This window comes from Anolis carolinensis, chromosome 1, assembly GCF_035594765.1.
Source record: "Anolis carolinensis isolate JA03-04 chromosome 1, rAnoCar3.1.pri, whole genome shotgun sequence".
Lineage (NCBI taxonomy): Eukaryota > Metazoa > Chordata > Lepidosauria > Squamata > Dactyloidae > Anolis > Anolis carolinensis.
The window spans coordinates 97,710,533-97,730,794 of record NC_085841.1 but is presented as its reverse complement, the minus strand read 5'-3'; the positions used below and the strand labels follow the sequence as shown (position 1 = coordinate 97,730,794).

At 41.3% G+C, this 20,262-nt stretch overlaps 1 protein-coding gene across 4 annotated transcripts in view; it reads right to left on the bottom strand.

Moving 5' to 3' along the window:
- hs3st5 (heparan sulfate-glucosamine 3-sulfotransferase 5) overlaps positions 1-20,262 on the bottom strand; it is a 264,556-nt gene that overhangs the window by 222,644 nt on the left and 21,650 nt on the right. The gene's annotated exons all lie outside the window — the stretch shown is intronic.

The window sequence follows — 20,262 nt, the reverse complement described above, 5'->3', positions numbered from 1 at the left end:
TGGACCACCATGGCCAGATCAGGCTTCACGAGGTATGGTTGTAGCTGGTGCACAAGTTTTAATTGTGCAAAGGCCCTCCCAGCCACCACCAACACCTGCGCATCAAGCATCAGTGATGAGTCCAGGAGGACCTCCAAGCTGCGGACCTGCGCCTTTAGGGGGAGTGCAACCCCGTCAAGCACAGGTTGCCACCAATACCCCAATCAGATGTAAGACTGACCTGGAGGACCTCTATCTTGTCAGGATTAAGCTTCAGCTTATTCACCCTCATTCAGCCCATCACAACTGCCAAGCACTGGTCCAGTATCTGAGGGGCTTCCTTGGAGTTTGGTGGAAAAGAGTAGTAGAGTTGGGTGTCATCTGCATAGAGATGACACTGCACTTCAAAACTCCGGATGACCTCTCCCAGTGGTTTCATGTAGATGTTAAAAAGCATGGGGGACAGAATGGAACCTTGCGGGACCCCACAGGTCAATGGCCAGGGGTCCAAGCAGGTGTCCCCCAGCTTCACCAACTGGGAACGGCCCTCCAGGAAGGACTGGAACCACTGCAAAGCAGTACCCCCAAGGCCCATCCCAGAGAGCCATCCCTGAAGGATACCATGGTCAATGGTATCGAAAACCACTGAGATTTCCAAGAGAACCAGCAGGGTCACACTCCCCCTGTCCAGTTACCTACGGAGGTCATCCACCAAGGCGACCAAAGCCATCTCAGTACTATGACCGGGTCTAAAGCCGGTCTGAAATGGGTCCAGAAAATCGGTGTCATCCAGGAAACCCTGGAGTTGCGAGGCAACCACCCGCTCCAGGACCTTGCCCAAAAAAGGTAGGTTTGAGATGTGGTCATATCAAGGGAGGCCTTATTTAGAATAGGCCTCACTATGGCCTGTTTAAGGGCAGATGGAAATTTACCTTGAGTCAATGAGGAGTTCATTATCTTCACAAACCAACCTCCCAACCCTCCTCTGACCGATTTAATTAGCCAAGAGGGGCAAGGATCCGTGGCACAAGTGGTCACTCTCACCACACCAAGGATCCCCTCCACGTCATCCAGGTGAACAAGCTGAAACAAATCCCACAAAATAGGACAGACAGGTGCCTCGGTTATCTCACTTGGCATTGCATCTAAGCTAGCGTCCAAGTCATGATGAATCTGAGCGACTTTGTCTGCAAAATGGTGTGCGAACTTGCTGCACCGAGTTGCCAAGTCTTCGGGTGCCTCCCCACCCTCGGGAGGGTGGAGGAGCTCCCTGACAACACAGAACAACTCTGATGGTTTATTAGTTGCAGACGCTATGCGGGCAGTCATGAAAGTCTTTCTGGCTGCCTGCAAAGCCATAGAGTAGGCTTTAATAGCGGCACTAGCCCGTGCTCAGTCAGACGTCCTGAGTTTTCTGCCAGCGGCACTCTAGTCTCGTTTCCGAGTGTTTCATCACTGCCAGCTCCTCTGAAAACCAGGGAGCCGAAGTGACTCTTCACAACAAGAGGGGACATTCGGGGGTGATCATGTCAACTGCCCTCGACATCTCGCTATTATAGCGGTCCAGCAAGGCATCAACACGATTGTCAGCCTCCATGACAGGAGAATCCCCAAGAGAGAGGAGAGGAGTCCATCAGGATCCATAAGTCCCCTGGGGTGGACCATCATAATGGGTCCTCCACCCCTGCGGAGGTTCGAGGAGACGGTGAGTCTTAAACTGATCAGGTGGTGGTCAGACCATGACAATGGAAGAATGTTTTGCTCTTCCACTCTGACCCCACCGTCCATCGCAACAAACACCAGGTTGAGTGTGTGACCAGCTTGATGGGTGGGACCAGATATCACTTGGGACAGCCCCATGGTCATCATGGCAACCATGAAGTCTTGAGCTGTGCCTGTTAAGGTGACCTCCGCATGTATATTAAAGTCCCCCAGCACTACCAGTCGCTGGGAGACCAACGCAACACCAGAGATCACCTCTGCTAGCTCGGGCAGGGAGACTGCTGTGTCACGGGGTGGACGGTACACTAGCAGAATCTCCAAGCTGTCCCAGGTACCCACCTTAAGATGAACACACTCAAAACCTGCAGATTGTGGGACGGAGCACCTGACCAGGGAGATGGACTGTCGAAAGACCACCACAACCCCACCTCCCCGCCCCCCGGATCTGCCCTGCTGTTGCACCCCGAAACCTGGAGGACACAGCTGGGTGAGATTTACCCCACCGGGCTCGTCCAACCAGGTCTAGATGATCCAAGTCAAGTCTGCCGCTTCATCCAAGATCAAATCCTGGATGATAGAAGTGCGATGATTACATGGTGAAATATGGTATGTCCCTCATTGTGGATTTGCCTATGTGTGAGCTCCCAAAATGGGAAATGTATAACCATGGGAAAAATTACTTGTACTTGATATCTCATACAAATGCAAATTAGAAATTGTTGTAATTTAAAACCAGTAATATCTATTTTGTTGTATGAAGGAAGATTGTGAACAGGGCCAGTTCAAGGCTATACGTAACTACGCGGACGCAGGAGGCGCTGTTCTCCAGGGGCGCCAGAGGTGCCTCTGTGTGTGTGCATGCGCGGCCGCACCCCCGCCTCCACCTTCCAGCCAGGGTTGCAATCTTCAGGAGCTGCAGACTGTTGCAGCTTTGGTGCTTCCTTCCTCTCCTGTCCTCATCCTCACCGCGTGGGCACCCACAGCAGCCTGGTAAGCAACTGGCTAGAAAGGAGGGTGGGTGTGGGCCTGCTTGGGTCGGAGGAGGGATTGTCTGCGCCAGCAGGCCTCCCTCCCCCCACTTCCCAGCTGAGGGCTTACCTGGCTGCTTTGCTGCCCACTGCCCACACACGTGTGGGGAGGAGAGGAGAGGGGGAGGAAGCGCCAAAGCTGAAACCGTCGGCGGCTACATCAGGTGAGCATTGCGGCGGAGGAGGAGGCGGGGGTGTGCGTGCACATACATCCCTCAGAGGGATGCATGCACACAACTCCCCCCTCCTCCCCCTCCCCTGCGATGCTCACCTGGTGCAGCTGCCCACCATTTCCACTTTGACGCTTCCTCCCCCTCTCCTCTCCTCCCCACACGTGGGTGGTCAGCCCGGTAAGCCCTCAGCTGGGAAGGAGGGGGGTGGGGTTGGAAAGGCATGCAACTGGAGGAGGGATGAGGCAAAGATAGTGCAAGTTTGTTCTTGTTGTTGTTGTTGTTGACTTCTGTTGCTATTTCTCAGAGAGCTACTAAAAGAGTGTCAGTTTCAAACTATGGGTCTTCAATGCGAAATATGTAACGTTTCCTTAAGAGTGCATCTAAATCTAATGCTGTTTTATTCCACTTTAACTGCTATTGAAATACTGGGAGTTGTAGTTTGACAAGGAATTTTCTGCCAAAGGTGTCTGGGGCTTTGTCCAACTACAAATCCCCCCCAAGAGCACCCTAGCTGCAATGATTGATTCCTGCCTGCTAACAGCTCTGAACAAAGGATTCCCCCAGGCCAGGATGTGAGGCTGGGAAGGCCATTTAATGCTAACGAAGGTGATTAATTACAACATTCACACTGGCCTACAACAGACAAGAGTTTTTTTCCCCACCCAGGAACTTCCACAGATATATAAACCTTCCTTGCTTAGTTTCTTCATATACTTCACAACAGGAGTCCCCAAACTAAGGCCCGGGGGCCGGATGCGGCCCTCCAAGGTCATTTACCTGGCCCCCGCCCTCATTTATAATATAATATTTTTATATCCGTTTTAATAATATGTTATATTGTATATACATATGATATTGATAATAATATTATCATTTTATACAATATAATACTAATAATAATACCATATAATATTAATTATATGTTATATATTACATATAATATTACAGTATAGTGATATAGTTCAATATAGTAATATATAATGCTAATATTGTGCTATACTAATAATATAATATACTGTATGTACATACAGCTGCTCTGAGTTCCCTTCGGGGTGATTAGGGTGGGATATAAATGTAGTAAATAAATGTAGTAAATGAATGAATAAATAAATAATTTTGGACTTAAGCTCGCCCAAAGTCTGAAATGACTTGAAGGCACACAACAACAAAAACAATCCTAATTAACCTGACTATCTCATTGGCCAGAAGCAGGCCCACACTTCCTATTGAAATCCTGATAGGTTTATGTTGGTTAAAATTATTTTCATTTTTAAATATTGTATTGTTCTTTCATTGTTATTGTCGTTGTTTTGCACTGCAAATAAGATATGTGCAGTGTGCATAGGAATTTGTTCGGGTATTTTTCCCCAAATGATAATTCGGCCCCTCAACAGTCTGAAGGATTGTGGACCGGCCCTCGGCTTTAAAAGTTTGAGGACCCCTGCTTCACAATCTCTGAGGATGCCTGCCATAGATGTGGGTGAAATGTCAGGAGAGAATACTTCTGGAACACGGCCATACAGACCGAAAAACAAGCAACAACCCCATAATAATGCAGTTTGATTCTAGCCTTTGAAAGATGGGGTTGGACTAGATGGCCTTTGGGGGTCTCCTTCTAACTCTGATTATGGCCCCATCAACACTGGCATATAACTGTTATATGGTCAGTGTAAATTCATTATATGGCCACTGCAGGCTCATATTCAGCTAGTGCAGAATCATAAAAATGCAGTTCGGCTCTAGCCTTTGAAAGACAGAAGGTTAGACTAGATGGCGCTTGGCGGGGACAACAACAATGAATCTTTGCAAAGGCAGATTGAGATCCGGGCCTTCACTTCAGTTCTGAGCTTGTTCTGTGCTTCTCCTTCCCCAACATCTAAACTGCTTAAAAGCCCAGCTTAAATCCGCAGGATTTGGGGTTTGCAAGTAAAGGCAGGTGAAGCTCAAAGCCAGCTTGTCTTTGTGGCTTTTCTTGTAGCAAAAGAAAAAACAAGGAGCCAATGAATAGGATTCCCATCACACTGAGACATGGGTAGATACATGTCAATAGTGTCTTCCTTTATTGCAATACACGGTTGGACAAGATGACCTTTGGGTCCCCCCAATTATAATGGAATAGAGACTGCCTCAGAGTCTTCTCCTTTGGAGGTCTTTAAGCAGACACTGGTTGGCCATCTATCAGGAGGGATTGAATGGTGTCTCTCTCTATTGCAGAAGGGAGGTCGGACTGAATGGACTAGATGACCTGAAGGGTTCCCTTCCAACTCTTGTGATTCTATGATTGATTGATTAATGCCTGTCCCGGCCCGGCAGAAAAGGGCTGGGATAGATGACCCTTGGGGTTCCCATTTGACTCTAATGCAATTATTAAGCAGAGGCTGGATGGTCATCTGTCTGGAGGGACTGAATGGTGCTTTCCTGTTTTGCACTACAGGGTCTGTCCGAATAGCCTTTGGGGTTCCCTTCCGTTCCAAGTCTAATTGAATTATAGACTGTATGGTGGACTTTCTTTCTCTGGAGGTCTTTAAGGGTAGGCTGTATGGTCATCTGTTGAGAGGGATTGAATGGTGCTGCTTCCTCCCCCTTGCCTCTCCTCCTCCCCACATGTGTGGGCACCCACGCTAAATTTAATAAAATATTTGTATTCTAAAATGCAAGTTGATTTGCGTTAATTCTGTGTAACGTAACTATATGAACATAATGATGTAAATAAACTTCTGGTTTGTAAGGTAACTCTTTTATCCATTATATTCATCTCTACCTTCTACCTTTTATTTTTCAGTGATTTTTTTTTGGGGGGGGGGGGGGCACAAGTCTGTTTGCTTACACTTGAAAAATACCTTGGGCCGGCCCTGATTGTGAACACATGAATTATGGGCTTGATTAGTCTTCTATTGAGATGTGAAGTATTCATGAGGAATTTTAACGTCACTACTTTCCCACCTTGTGATTTTTTTTTCTTTAAGCAATACTTAGAAAAGACAGCACTACATATAGAACATGCATTTAAATAGAAGATCCTCCTTTGTAAACAAAGACATATGGCTACCCAGGGCGTCATCTGAAGAAACTTGCTGCTCTCCTCCACTAATTCCACTATTATTTAGTAAGTGCACTGGCATTAGTGGCAAATTTCTATGACAAATGTCACTTTGGTGACAACTCTCTCAGCTAGAAAACTTTTCTGGTCCCTGACCTATTCTTCTTCCATTGCCATTTGCCAATGTTTCTGCCTCAAGTATGTTTGAACACCATGGAATTCATTCTTCTGAGTTTTTAATCCCTTTGCTATCTTCATCCAATGAATTGGGACAAATTTTACCCCAAGTACATTTTTATTGAGAACCAGCATGATGGATTGAGTGTTGAGTGTTGTCCCATCCCAAGAGATTGTCACACGGATGGCAATAAACTGTGACTTTCGGCTATTTATTAGTTTTCTTCTGTAACAAAAATGCCCTGAATTCTTTGGTATGGGATATTTTTTTCTCCTATCCAATGTAACCTGTTAGTACACAGAGTTTGCTTCTTGAAAATCAAGAAATTTCCTACGGAAATCCTACTTTTTTCTGATCCAATCAACACTAATACATTGATGGCTTTTTTTAAAAAGGTCCAAATTACTATTTAAAACAAGAATACAAGAATTGTATTGCTTATACAGGCACACATATAGCTTTGATTAGGACCCATTTTTCTGCCAAAGGATCTATTTGTATATGATTGGAAGTTGTAAAATACTCCTCAAATTAACCATTGGTCAAGTCTCAAGACATACAAAAAAGATATAATTATATTTTTTGTTGTATAAAAGTTTACTTTCCTCTTGACAATATATTGAGGTGTTGAAGAAAACTAACATTTACCTTCATGCTTTAATAGTGTATTTTCACTAAATGAACACATGTCATTACAATATCACCCAGGCTTGCCCCCCCCCCCCCCCATAAAAATAATAGCTGTGCCTTTTAACTATAGGTCAAATAAAATTGTGATGAACACTTCAAGTGGCCTATTTAAAGACAACATTGCTCAACGAAAAGATTACTAAAGGACTGGCAATTGGAAGCTGATTTTCAAAAGTGCAGCCATTCAGTATTACATATCATTAAATTGATTGGTTGTCATCTTTAAAATCATTCTTTCTTCAAAGAAACATTCCTTTCAGATTGTTACTTTTTTGCTACTTTTTAACAGTAGCTAAGGGGAGGAGAGCAGTACTGTTATTTAATGGGTACTGCACACAAGTAATAATTTAAGAAAACATTTCTGTTTGGTTTTCTCAAGCAAGGAATTAGTATATGAATCCCACTCCACATTGAGAGGCTGATGGAAGTACACACAGTGAACTGCATGGTGAAAAATCCAGAATCTCACTGGACAGGATGCATGTATACAATTTTATAGCCACTCACATCCAATATCACTTCTGTAAGTATTGCTCTGCTCTGAACAATAACTTTTTCCATTGTTCATAAACCTACTGACCAAAGAATGAACACAAAGAAAAAAAAGTTGTGCATGTATTTTCACTATGAAATCACACAGCGTTATAATTATAATCTTAGAACTACTATTTACATTATGCTGCGCATTCCCACATATGTGCTCTATGCCCATAATTATCCCCATGCATTCAAAAGGAAAGAAATCATTTAAAGTTGGTTGGCATCTACACCATCTATTTAATCTGGGGCCAGTCGGAAGCATTGTGCTCTGGTCTAACCCTGGAGAAACTATTAAAGCAGCCAGATGAAGTGGGCCAAATCTTCTATGGCATCACACTGGTGTCCAAATGGTCCTGATAGACTAAGACCACATCAACCCCATGGGGCCATCTCTTCATCTTCCATGTTGCTGTCTCCATTCCCTGGCAGCCACAGAGCTCCCTGCAAGCTCCTGGCTATTGTTGCCACATGTGCCAAGATCATAATGGAGCCCCAGCACAACCACTAAGAAGAAGGTTGCAACCCCTTTTATTTTGCTGACTATATGGATCACCAACCTGACCTCAGCAGCTGCAGTGACATGCAAACAACTTATCCTCCTCCCCTGTGCTATGAAAGGGTGATGATGGCAGTGTCTATGTGGACAGTGGTCTAAAATGAACCCGATACAATGGTCCAAATGGCTGCATGGCCCTAGCATACTCAAACACTTCCTGCAAACTCCAGAGTACCGCCCCTCTACATTTGTAGCTTTGTCATCTGTGGATTTGCTTGTTCATGGATTTGAATTCAAATGTTCTTTTTGGAAATCTCTAGGTCCTCCAGAGTGACTTGACTCTGTCAACCCTCGCCAGTTATTCTGAAAAGCTAGAGATTTATAGAGAGAAAAGCCCTCTAAGAATCTCTAGTTTCCCCAATGCAATTCTATGTCCAGCTTCCAGCAGAGGTTTACCATAGTCAGCTGGAAAATCGAGAAATTTCTAGAGAGGTGTTCTCTCAGGGAAAAATAGCAATGTCTTTTTTCTGGTTTTTCCCTTTCACAGGGATCCTGTGCCCCTAACTCCAGAAAATTTGAAGGGCTGACTTAAAGTGAGTTAAAGGAAGAAAAAAAAACCCTCAGGATACATACCAATATTGAATTCAAGGTGAGTACAGGGTTGTTGTTTTTTTTTAATTCACGTAGACCGGTGGTTCCCAACCTTTAGTCCTTTGGACTTCAACTCCCAGAAATCCCAACCAGCTTACCAGCTGTTAGGAATTGAGGGAATTGAAGCCCAAAACACCTGGAGGACCAAAGTTTGGGAACCACTGATGTAGACAGACCCTTGCATACTGACCTACCTGGTTGCTTCAGTTCGTTCATTCTGAATAAAACATTTACTTAAAAATATTGAAGCACATTTCCTTTTTGTGGTGTAGGAATCTACGTACTCTTTTCATGTTATTCCTGTCTCTGTACCAAATCTGTTAAAGACGTAATGCCCCAAAACACATCTATTGCATTAACTGAGATATACCTGTACTTGAATGCTTAATGCAAACCTATGCAAAAAAAAATGTTTGGAACTCTTTCAAGATTTGATTTAATAAAAGTTATTATTTAAATTGTTCTCTATGTTTCCATATGCCATACTGTTCACTACAGATGAGAATATTATTCTAACCATGATGCAAAGTTTGCCATTAGGATCCATTAAAAAGAACTTCTTATGTGAGCAAATCTCTCTTAGGAAACATAAATGTTTTAATATCTACACTCTATTGTGCTTTTTTCAATCTAAAGAGAAAACCTCACAGAACTAAGAAGGAACGTTTTTGCTCAAAGACTGGCAATCCTGATCAAGCTTTAAAATTTAAACTAGGTTGTGTGGGGGAGGATGACATTATCCTTGGGAACAGTTACTCAAAGTGAACAAACAAAAGGCTAAAGAGAGGGTTGGACAAACACAATAAGTACCAAGCAGTGAGGGGATAATAATCTCAATCAGATAAGGATAGTGTCACACGGACTCTACCCTATTGCCCGAGCTTGGAACTCTTAACACAACAAAACAGTTACGATGTAATAGGCATAACTGAAACATGGTAGAACGAATCCTATAATTAGAATGTAGCAATGATGGGGTATAATCTATTTCTGAGAAATGGACCAAGCAGGAGAGGGGGTGGAGTAGCATTATATGTCAAAAATATTTACACCTGTGAAGAGATGTAAGATTTCAATCCTGGAAACCAGATTGAAAGCATCTGGATAAGAATTAAGGGAACAAGGACTGAAAAGATGTAGTTGTGGAGGTCTGCTACAGACCTCCAGGGCAAACGGAAGAACCAGATGATCAAACATGCAGAAAGAAGAGATATAGTAGTAATGAGGGATTTCAACTACTCTGATATTTGTTAGAAGAAAAAAAGAACTTTGCCAAGAGTAAATTCCTCACGTGCCTTGCAGACAATTTTATTGCCCAGAAGGTAGAAGAGGTAACAAGGGGATCAGCTATTCTAGATCTGATCCTAACCAACTGTGAGGATCTGGTCAATATAGTAGAAGTGGCAGGGTCCTTAGGTGGGAGTGGCCATGTGCTCTTGGAGTTTGTGATACAAATGAAGGGTGAAACTAAGAGAAGTGAAACATTAATTTTAGACTTCAGAAGAGCTGACTTCAAAAAAATTTCGGAAATACATAAAAAAAATTTATTGCATTTTATATAGGTATACATGTATTCAAAATGAAGGGAAGAAAGAAGTAAAAAGGCAAAGAGAGATATATACATGCATGAACATGTAAGCATCTGTGACTAGGTGTTGGGTGGGGGAACATGAAGAGAAAAGAAAAAAAGAAAAGAAAAGAATGATAGGGTATAAACAGATATAGATGAGATTGCTGGATGGAAGTCCTCCGGTCCATTACGCAGGGGAGTTATCTTCTGTTGTTCCTTCCTTATTCATGGAAGTTTCCACTGCCTTCCCTCTTCCTTGTTCTTTCTTTTATTTGTTATCTCCTCCATTGTTCCCTGACTTCACTATAGTCTGATCTGTCTATTCAAAACTAATCTGTTGATTTTTCCAGAGAAAAAAATAGGAGAAGTGTAAAACAACCAGAACGGAGGTCCAAAAACTTTTAAGTGAGCTAAGATTTAAAAGAGACATGCACAAGAAATGGAAAAGAGGGGAAAACACCAAAGAGGAGGTTAAACAAATAACCAGCATATGTAGGGGGAAAGCCCAGGCACAAACTTGAGCTCAGGCTTGCCAGAGAAATTAAAAAAAATAAAAAGGAGTTATTTGGCTATGTCAGTAGAAAAATGAAGAAAAAGGAAATGGTAGGGCCTCTGCGCAGAGAAGGTGGTAAAATGCTAATGAGGGATAGGAAAAAGGCAGAGCTTTTCAACACTTTCTTTACCTCAGTCTATTCCCAAAAGGAGACTGGAGTTGAACCTGGCCAATATGAAGCTAAAGAAGTAATAGGGGAAATGCAACCCAAAATAGGTAAAGAAGTAGTCCAGGACTACCTGGCTACTCTAAATGAATTCAAGTCTCCAGGGCCAGATGAACCACATGTAGAGTATTGAAGGAACTAACAGAAGTTGTTTCAGAACGACTGGCAATAAATGTTTAAGAATTCTTGGAGAACAGGAAAAGTCCCAGCAGACTAGAGGAGGGCAAATGTTGTCCCTGTCTTCAAACGGGGGGGGGGGGGGGGGGGGGGGGGGGGAAGGACGCAAACACAATTACCATCCAGTCAGCCTGACATCAATATCAGGAAAGATTCTGGAGCAGATCAGTAAGGAGGCAGTCTGCAATCATTTAGAAAAGAATGCTATAATTACTAAAAGTCAACATGGATTTCTCAAAAACAAATCATGCCAGACTAACAAAATGAATTTCAACAAGGACAAATGTAAGATACTTCACTTGGGCAGAAAAAATAAAATGCAAAGATACAGGATGCCTGGCTCGACAACAGTTCATGTGAAAATTATCTTGGAGTCTTCGTGGACAACAAGTTGAACATGAGCCAACAGTGTGATGCAGCAGCTTAAAAACCAATGGGATTTTGGGCTGCATCAAAAGGAGTATAGTGACTAGATCGAGGGAAGTCATGGTGTTTTTGTATTCTGCTTTGTTTAGACCTCACCTGGAATACTGTGTCCAGTTCTGAGCACCACAGTTAAAAAAAGACATTGACAAGCTGGGAAATGTCCAGAAGAGGGCAAACAAAATGATCAAAGATCTGGAGATCATGTCTTATGAGGAGTAGCTTAAAGAACTGGGTATATTTAGCCTGCAGAAGAGAAGGTTAAGAGGAGACATGATAGCCATGTATAAATATGTGAAAGGATGCCATAAGGAAGAAGGAGGAGGCTTGTTTTCTGCTGTCCTGGAAATTCGGACTTCAAGCAATGGGTTCAAATTACAGAAAAGAAGATTCTACCTGAACATTAGGAAGAACTTCCTGACTGTAAGAACTATTCAGCACTTTCTGCCTCGAAGTGGCAGCTTTTAAACAGAGGCTGGATGGACATCTGTCAGGGGTACTTTAATTGTGTTTTTCCTGCATGGCAGGGAATTGGACTAGATAACCCATGTGGTCACTTACAGTTCTATGATTATATGATTCTAATAGCAAACTATACATACAAGTGATTTTTTTAAAGTACGCCTATTCCCAATATGTAATTTAGAGTTCATAATTCTTACATCTGCATTCAACTTGGCATTATTATTCTTCATCCTACATCACCAGAAATAAAGATTATGTGGATCAAATTAAGATCCCATTTATCCTATCCCATTTTAAATATTCTCCCTGCCCCCCCCCCCCCCCACACACACACACACATACTAACATACAAACTTTAATATATGGTTGCTTGGCACAATTGCAAATAAATACATTTGATAGTTAAAGGAGACTTATGAGTCTTAGGTCACTGCTATGGATGATGCTACTGCTATTTTCATCAATGAACTGAATTAAAATAACAAGAAATCTTTACACCAAACTTGAATTAATCAGATTCATTGTATTCATTTCCACAGAATCAATAGAAAAACTGTTTTTTATACAGATAATCTAATTCTGAATTCACACTTAGGAATGGCTTATACACTCAACTATTATTGTCAGTGTCCCACTTGATCTAGCAGAGCTGCATTTCCTCACCCATCCCCATTTTTTAACCTGTAAATATGACTAGCCCCTCTCTAAGAACAATGCAGGGCACTTTTTTTTGGGGGGGGGGGGTCCAATAGACTCCCCTACCTGGTAAAATTGTCTCATATGGGTCCTAGAAAGTATTTTTTTTTGGGGGGGGGGGTCAGGAATAACATTAAAATTGTATAAAAATGAAATTTTGTTTTTATGTTACATTTGATACTTTTGTTCAGTAGGGAATATGTCACTTTTGCTCTGAAGGGCTGCCGTCAAGTATAATCTTGTCTAGACAATTTTTAGTCTTTAAGTGCTACAAGGTATAGCTTTCATAGAAAGGCATGATATACATTAAATAAAGAGTATTTTTGCTTCAGAAAAGCAAAGAAATTATGGTCACATTCCTGCATTTTGTTCTTCCTGAAGTCATCGCTCAAATGAGAGCCTGTCCGAGAGTTACAGAAGGCATTAGTACCAGGCGGCAACAAAGGGTGTTCACTTCTAGTGAGCAGGTAACTAGGATAGTGGAGATCCACAGAAAGCTATGGAAAAAATCAACCCCTGAGGGGATAATCCGTAAAAACATTGCTTTGGAATTTGGAATTCAAACAAAGTATGATGCTTTAAAAATAAATAATCAGATTTCAACGCATCGACTTCTTGCATAAAATACTTTATGAAGCTACAACAGAGAAAATTGTTCAGGCCCAGCCATCTTCTTACCCTGTAGCAAAATCTTATGCTGATGTTTTATCTATTTTTAATATTCAGATCTGCATTCAAAACCATTAAAAGGATCCTTTGTTTTTTGTTTTATTTTAATAGGAACACATGCATACAACACTTCTGCTGTATATGAACAAATGCTTTCCTATTTGTTTTAACTCTCTAGGCATTCTACAGGTTAATCATACAGAGCTGAAAGAGATACACATTGAGAACATTCATAGTTGTGCTTAATTCATATTGCTTTCATAATGTATTGTACTGGTAGAGACTATTAATATTTCTTTCAGATTTAAGTTGAATATAATACACAATATTGTGGCAGTGCTGTTGCTACTCTAGCTTCTAGTAAAGCAACTGTGCACAGAAATATCAATATAAGGTATTAAATATTTGCCATATCAGAAAGATCATAAATGGGCATTGAATAAGATATCAGTTTCTCCAGTCCAACTCATTAGCTACATGCTCTATAATATTCCCTCTGTTCTTGTGGAGGTGTGGAGTACTTCCTCAGGTGTCCATATTCCAAAAGATTGCTTTCAAACCAGCAAACACTTTCAGACTGATAAACAGTTTTTTTTATTTATTGAAGAACTCATTTAATAATATATTCTATTTTCACAAGGAAACTTCAGTTTCTGCTAGAAAGTGGTAATGCTTATACTGGCTTCCACATGCTCTGCAACATGAATGGAGAAAGTGATGAATGAAAACCAGTACTACTGTACATGCTATGGAAGTGAATCACAACAGACAAGTGTCAGAGAAGAGAGCAGACTGTTCAATTACAGGTCCCTTAGAAATACATTCAGTATACCAGTACCAGTTGGTCCTTTTTGGTCGGCCTGAAGCAAGGCTCAACACACAGTATGTCTGGAATTGATTGCTTTCCTGTGTTTTGTGGTGGATCCAAATTCTTTTAAGTACTTTGAAGTCCAAGTTTCAAGGACACAGACCGGAGATACAATTAAACAAACACAAATCAGGCAAGATTAAGAACAGACATAATTTACTGAAAGAAGTGCAAGATTTAGAGGAACTACAGATTATTGAAAGAATTGTCAGGGCAGTATTAAAGCAACTTGACAACACTGCTATGGTTCAATACTGTAGAATTCTTGGATTTGTAGTTTTGTGAGATATTTATCCATCTCTGACAAAGAACTCTAATGCAATAACTACAAATCCTGAGATTCCACAGAACAAAATCATGGAAAAGTGGTGTCAAATTGCTATTATACTGCAATGTGGATGGTATACATGACACAACATTTGTATTGACTGTGAAATGTAAAAAAAGAAAGAAATGTCTCCAGAATGTCAAAGGATTATGATTATGCATGAATCACCCTATATCAGTATAAGTTTTCGTAATATAATCATGTATGTCTCCTACCAAAATAAAATCTGTAAACTGTATCCTTATGCCATAAACCAAGTAAGTCTCAGCACCAGTATGTAAGTTGATTTAGTCTTTAGCACTAAACACACTTTCATAAAAATTGTATTAAAATCAATAGGATTTACTTGCAAGCAAACATGTTAAAGACTGGGGATTGAATTCAATGTAACTAAATCTCTTAACTCCAAGTAATCCTTTGTAACTGGTTTGTGGATTAGTTTCCTACAATTCAAACCATATGCAAGCACAGTCTTTTTGAAGAGCAACCTCTACTTTGAGGGAACAGACAAACTAATATCTATGCATGATTTCAGTGCATATACTGAACAGCCACATTTCATTGTTATAACTCTTCCTTCTTAATAATTGTAATATATTTTATAACCTATATAATCTATACATTCAGACACTGACACGTGGCAGGCTCCTCTGTGAAGCCCACCGCTAAACATATTCTCTCAATGCAATACCACACAGCAGTTACTAGCATAAAATGAATATTGTCTAGCTAAAATAGCAAAGAAAATAGCAGCAAGGCATACATTTGTTAGTGTGTGCTTTCAAGTTGTTTCTGAATTATGATGATCTTAAGGTGTTTTCTTGGCAGGATTTGTTCAGAAGGGGTTAACTGCCTTCCTCTGAAGTAGGAATTGCCCAAAGTCACCCGGGGGGGTTCAATTCCTTATCTCCAATGCAGGGGTGGTTCAACCATTAGGCGAAGTATGCGGTTTCTGAAGGCGCCATCCTCTAGGGGGCACCTAGGGGGTGCCTAGGGGGTGCCGTTGAGGCACCTCCGCCCTGGAATGACCTTCCTGCCTCCACGGTCAGAGCCTGGCCTGGCCTCCATGGCGGCCAGGCCACCATGGCAGTTAAAAGTGGCACCGAGGTGCCTTCACTTTAAAGCAGAGGCGCAGAGTCACTTCCTTCAAGTGCTTCCCAAGCTTCGGTGGTGACCCAGGTGTTTTGGGCTCCAGTTCCCACCAACCTCGAGCATCAGCCAAAGCAGTGAGGCTGTTGGGAGTTGAAGCCTTCTCCCTGGGAGCGTGATCTGAGGATGAGGCCACACAAATTCGGGCGTGGCAGCCACAGCTTGCTCCCAGTCCTGGCGAGGAATGGAGGGCGGCAGCATTGGGGGCCAAGGCGATGGGGCGCCTTTGGAGCGGCCAAGGCGGGCAGCCCCTTCGACCTGTGGCACTTCTTGCAGCAGCCCCAAGTCCTCGCCTGACTCCTCAGTGCCGTAAGCCAGGACTTGGGGCGGGCGGGGGGGTTTGGAAGGGGGTTGAACGAGCTCTCTGAGTGCTCCTGGGGAGAGCTGAGGTGCGGCCTCCTGATTGGTTGCTTCAGATACCTGGGCTTGAGGGAGGGAGTAACTGGCCCAAAGACTTTCTGAAACTCCCAGGATTTTATAGCATTGAGTCATGGCAGTTAAAAGTGCTACCAAGTTGCATTTGTTTACTTTACAGCAGGCATAGGCAAACTTCAGCCTTCCGGTTGTTTTGGACTTCAAACTCCCACAATTCCTAATAGCTGGTAGGCTGTTAGGAATTGTGAAAGTTGGAGTCCAAAACACCCGGAGGGCTGAAGTTTGCCTCATGCCTGATCTAAGGCAAACACTTGGCATAATAAAGCATAATGGGTTCAAGTTAACTAGTAAAGAAAGTGGGATGGTGGTCATATGGATGATATGGGGAGTCAAGGCTCTTCTGGACTCTTGGACCGGTTCTTAAACATGCTTCGTGTATTCCAAGTAGACTGAAACTTGTGGATTATCTGCCTTGATATTCTGGGTTATATGGCTGTGTGGAAGGACCCTCGGGCTCATCCACACAGCCATATAACCCAGAGTATCAAGGCAGAATAACCCACAATATCTGCTTTGAACTGGATTATCTAAGTCCACACTGCCATATAACCCAGTTCAAAGCAGATAATGTGAATTATCTGCCTTGATATTCTGAGTTATATGGCTGTGTGGAGGGACCCTCAGGGCTCTTCCACACAGCTATATAACCCAGAATATCAAAGCAGAATAACCCACAATATCTGCTTTGAACTGGGTTATCTGCGTCCACACTGCCCTATATCCCAGTTCAATGTTTGGTGCTAAATTCGCAAATATAGTAATTCCTACATAACATTACCATGTATTGAACTGCTTTTTCTATTGATTTGTTGTAAAACATGATGTTTTGGTGCTTAATTTGTAAAATCATAATGTAATTTGATGTTTAATAGGCTTTTCCTTAATCCCTCCTTATTATCCAACATTTTCAATTACCCAATACTTTTAATTTTCAGTGATTGGTTTGGGAGGGGGGCGCCAAAATTCTGTTCACTTTCGCTTGAACATTACCTAGGGCCGGCCCTGCTCCAATGTCAAAACCCAACAGCTGAACCACTACATCACACTGGCTCTTTTATCCAAATTAAACTTTTGCACTACTTTTGCAAAATATGCCACACATATTTAAATGGAGCTTAGATCATGCAACCTGTGAAAACTAGGTTCCTACTATGTATAGACATCACAACTAGGAATGTAACATAGTTAATGTAATAATTTTACTGCAATTTCAAAAGAAAAAGAAAAGTAATACTAAACAGGCACCATGAAGCTCTTATGGCAGCAGAAGAGAGGACTGGAGACCTCTGTAGGCAAAACTCAGCGTAAAATTAACCAGAAATAAAAAGGAGAGCCACAGCTTAATTACAGCATGCATACTTTCCATACATAAGATCCCTGCATTCAGTTCCAATTCTTAATAGTTACAAATAAAAGACTTCTCTATTTGAGAACATGATAAAAAAATAGTGGTTAAAAGAGACTGTACTGTGCTTCTTGGACTAGCACCAGATAATTGAATATTTACTTCTTTTGAAGATAGCTCCCAGAATCTTCCAGCCACCAGAGAAACATCTTGCAGGTTGGGAGATTCTGAGAGGGTTTTTCCCCCCCTGAAACATGGGACATCTTCCTTCAGCAATGCATAAGGTTATGGGAAAATTTTAAATTATACTTTAAAATATTGTAACATGAAAGATGCATGGTAAAATTACTACTGTTTCCTGTGCCAGCTATGTGCATCATCTACATTCTGCTGAAAATCTGAACATAATCACACCATTCATGCTGTGTTGGGAAATTCTCTTTCCAGTGGGTTGTTTTCTCTCTTTTTGCTGAGGCTGCAGTCATCTGATGCATCCTGCAATTATGATTTTTAATTTCAAAAGAATGCTTTTCCATTCTTTCTACTAGCATTAATAGAGTGGAACATTGGCTAATTAGCCAACGTGTCTCTTGACTAGTGCTATAAAAGCCAAGCAAACATGGGAGGTTTGCATGAAGGTTTAGAAGCTGAGACAAAGTCTAGGAAGATTCACCTACACATCTTAACATGAACACTGAAGAAGCTATTTCAGTATGCCATATTTGTATTCTCTAAAACTAGCAGCTTTTCTAGAAAATAATGTGAATAAACAAACAACAATATCTACTTATAAGTCTATTAGTGAAAGATGTCTAGAAGAATACTAGACCACCCCTCAAAATAGCACTAGAAGTAGAAACAAACATTGAAACCAACTGACAACAGATGGATGAATGGAAGAATGTAACACAGAAGACTGAGACATATTCTGTGTCACTGGAACTGAACAAATATGTTCTTCATATAATAAGCGGCCCTGACCTATGTATGAAACACTACTGCATCTTTCTTGGAATATTAAGGAAAGTTCAAGCAGGTGGGAGGAATGTAACTGTTAGCTAGAGGAGGAGACACATAATGGTCTGCAGCTACATCCAGGCTTGATCCATGTATACATGAAGTCTCCTTCTCTGGAGGTTTTTCAGCAGAGGCTGGATGGCCATCTGTCAGGTATGATTTGATTCTATGTTCCTGCATGGTACGGGGTTGGATTAGATGGCCCTTGTGGTCTCTTCCAACTCTATGATTCAATGATCTTGCAGGTATGGTGCCTTCCTAGAGCACACATTCAACTTGTGACACAGAAACTATTGAAACTTATCACTGAATGGTGTATTATCCCATTTCATTTGGGAAATATCAGAATAAAATCTGAAGTATTTTCCAAAGTTTCTAAGACCTTGGGTAGAAAACTGAAGGGATTACATGTACAAATTGTGTTTTCATTAGTTCTTTCTCTCAAAGGTACGAAGAAAGAGATCTTGAGAAATGAATATCTAGCAACTCAGCATCACCACAGAAAATCAAGTTTTATGCATCATTGTCTATCACACCAATAAGAACTAGAAAATATATAGAGGTTGGTAGTAACATTTTTGTGAAAACCTTCACAAACCTGGAGAATGTGGTGAAACCCAGAACTATCTTTTTAGAAAGGCGCCAGGAACCATCAAGAGTGAAGAGGCTATACAAGTAATATGCATTGTGGCACACTCTGATAGCTCTTAGCTATCAAAGGGTAAACATGAATGTGTCCAGTAGGTCTATCAGACACATAACAAAACTCTTTTTGTTTTTTCAGTGAAACTGTAGGAAAATGTAATGTTTGTACCACACCAGGATTCAAATTTGTTCAGTGATTATGGGAGCCAAATAACAATGCTTTGAAGGCAGTCACTTCTGATCAAGATGATAAATGTCTGTGCATGCTGAACCACAGGTAATCATTTGAAGTATCTGTGGCGTGTATTTTTGAAAAAATCTATGAGGCTGTTAGTGGCAACATATTGAAGTGGGACTTTGCCAACCCTGCCATCCTTGCTCTGTTTTGAATTCTCTCTGATAATTCACTTGCTTTCCTGTTTACTTCAAATCAATTGGGGCTCCTCTCCTAGCTCACAGAACAGGGCTCTGTGGATTGCTTCCCTAAATGCAGGAAGGTCTGATTTCATAAAAAAGAGGTGTATGGGTCAACTATTGGATTACATCAGACTCGAGTGAATGGAAAATATCTGAGAACTGTATTTTCCCCCCAGAAAAAGTCAACAAAAAAGCAATTAACAGATACTAACATTGCAAACCTCTGAATGACAGTAATTCAAATGCAATGATTAACTACAAATGATGAAAGACAGACCTATTTACTTTTCTAACTGTATATGCTGGTTTAAAAAATTGAGATAAAGTCTTCATTTTCAAATGTAACTGACATCTACTCTGAAATTTTAGTATATAAATTGTGTGTAAAACCTACAGTGAGTCTATTTCAAGCTTGAATTGAAAAGTCAAGCTTCCATTTGTGGAGCTAGTTTCCAAAAAGTACCAAATCCATCTGAATGAATGTTCCAGGATTTTTTAAAAAATGTACTGAGGATGTGCATTCTTTTGCTATAAAATGCAATTTTCCAATCTCTGAACCAAAGTGATTTGATACATTTTGATAGTTTTGATCTGTACATAATATTCTACTTCTAGCCAACAATGTGCTGCCACCTATAGCTCATTTTTCATTTTTTATTTTTTTTTAGATTTGGTACCTTTGGAAACAAACCCCACATTTTGTCTCCACTAGATACATTAGCACTGTGGCCTTTATCAGTGTAGAATGTTATGCTAGTCTTTCATGCCTGCCAAAATGGGGTTTAGTCAGGATTTCTGATGAAAGTTTGCTTCAGCCACTTGAGGATTTCCTTACTGGAGCA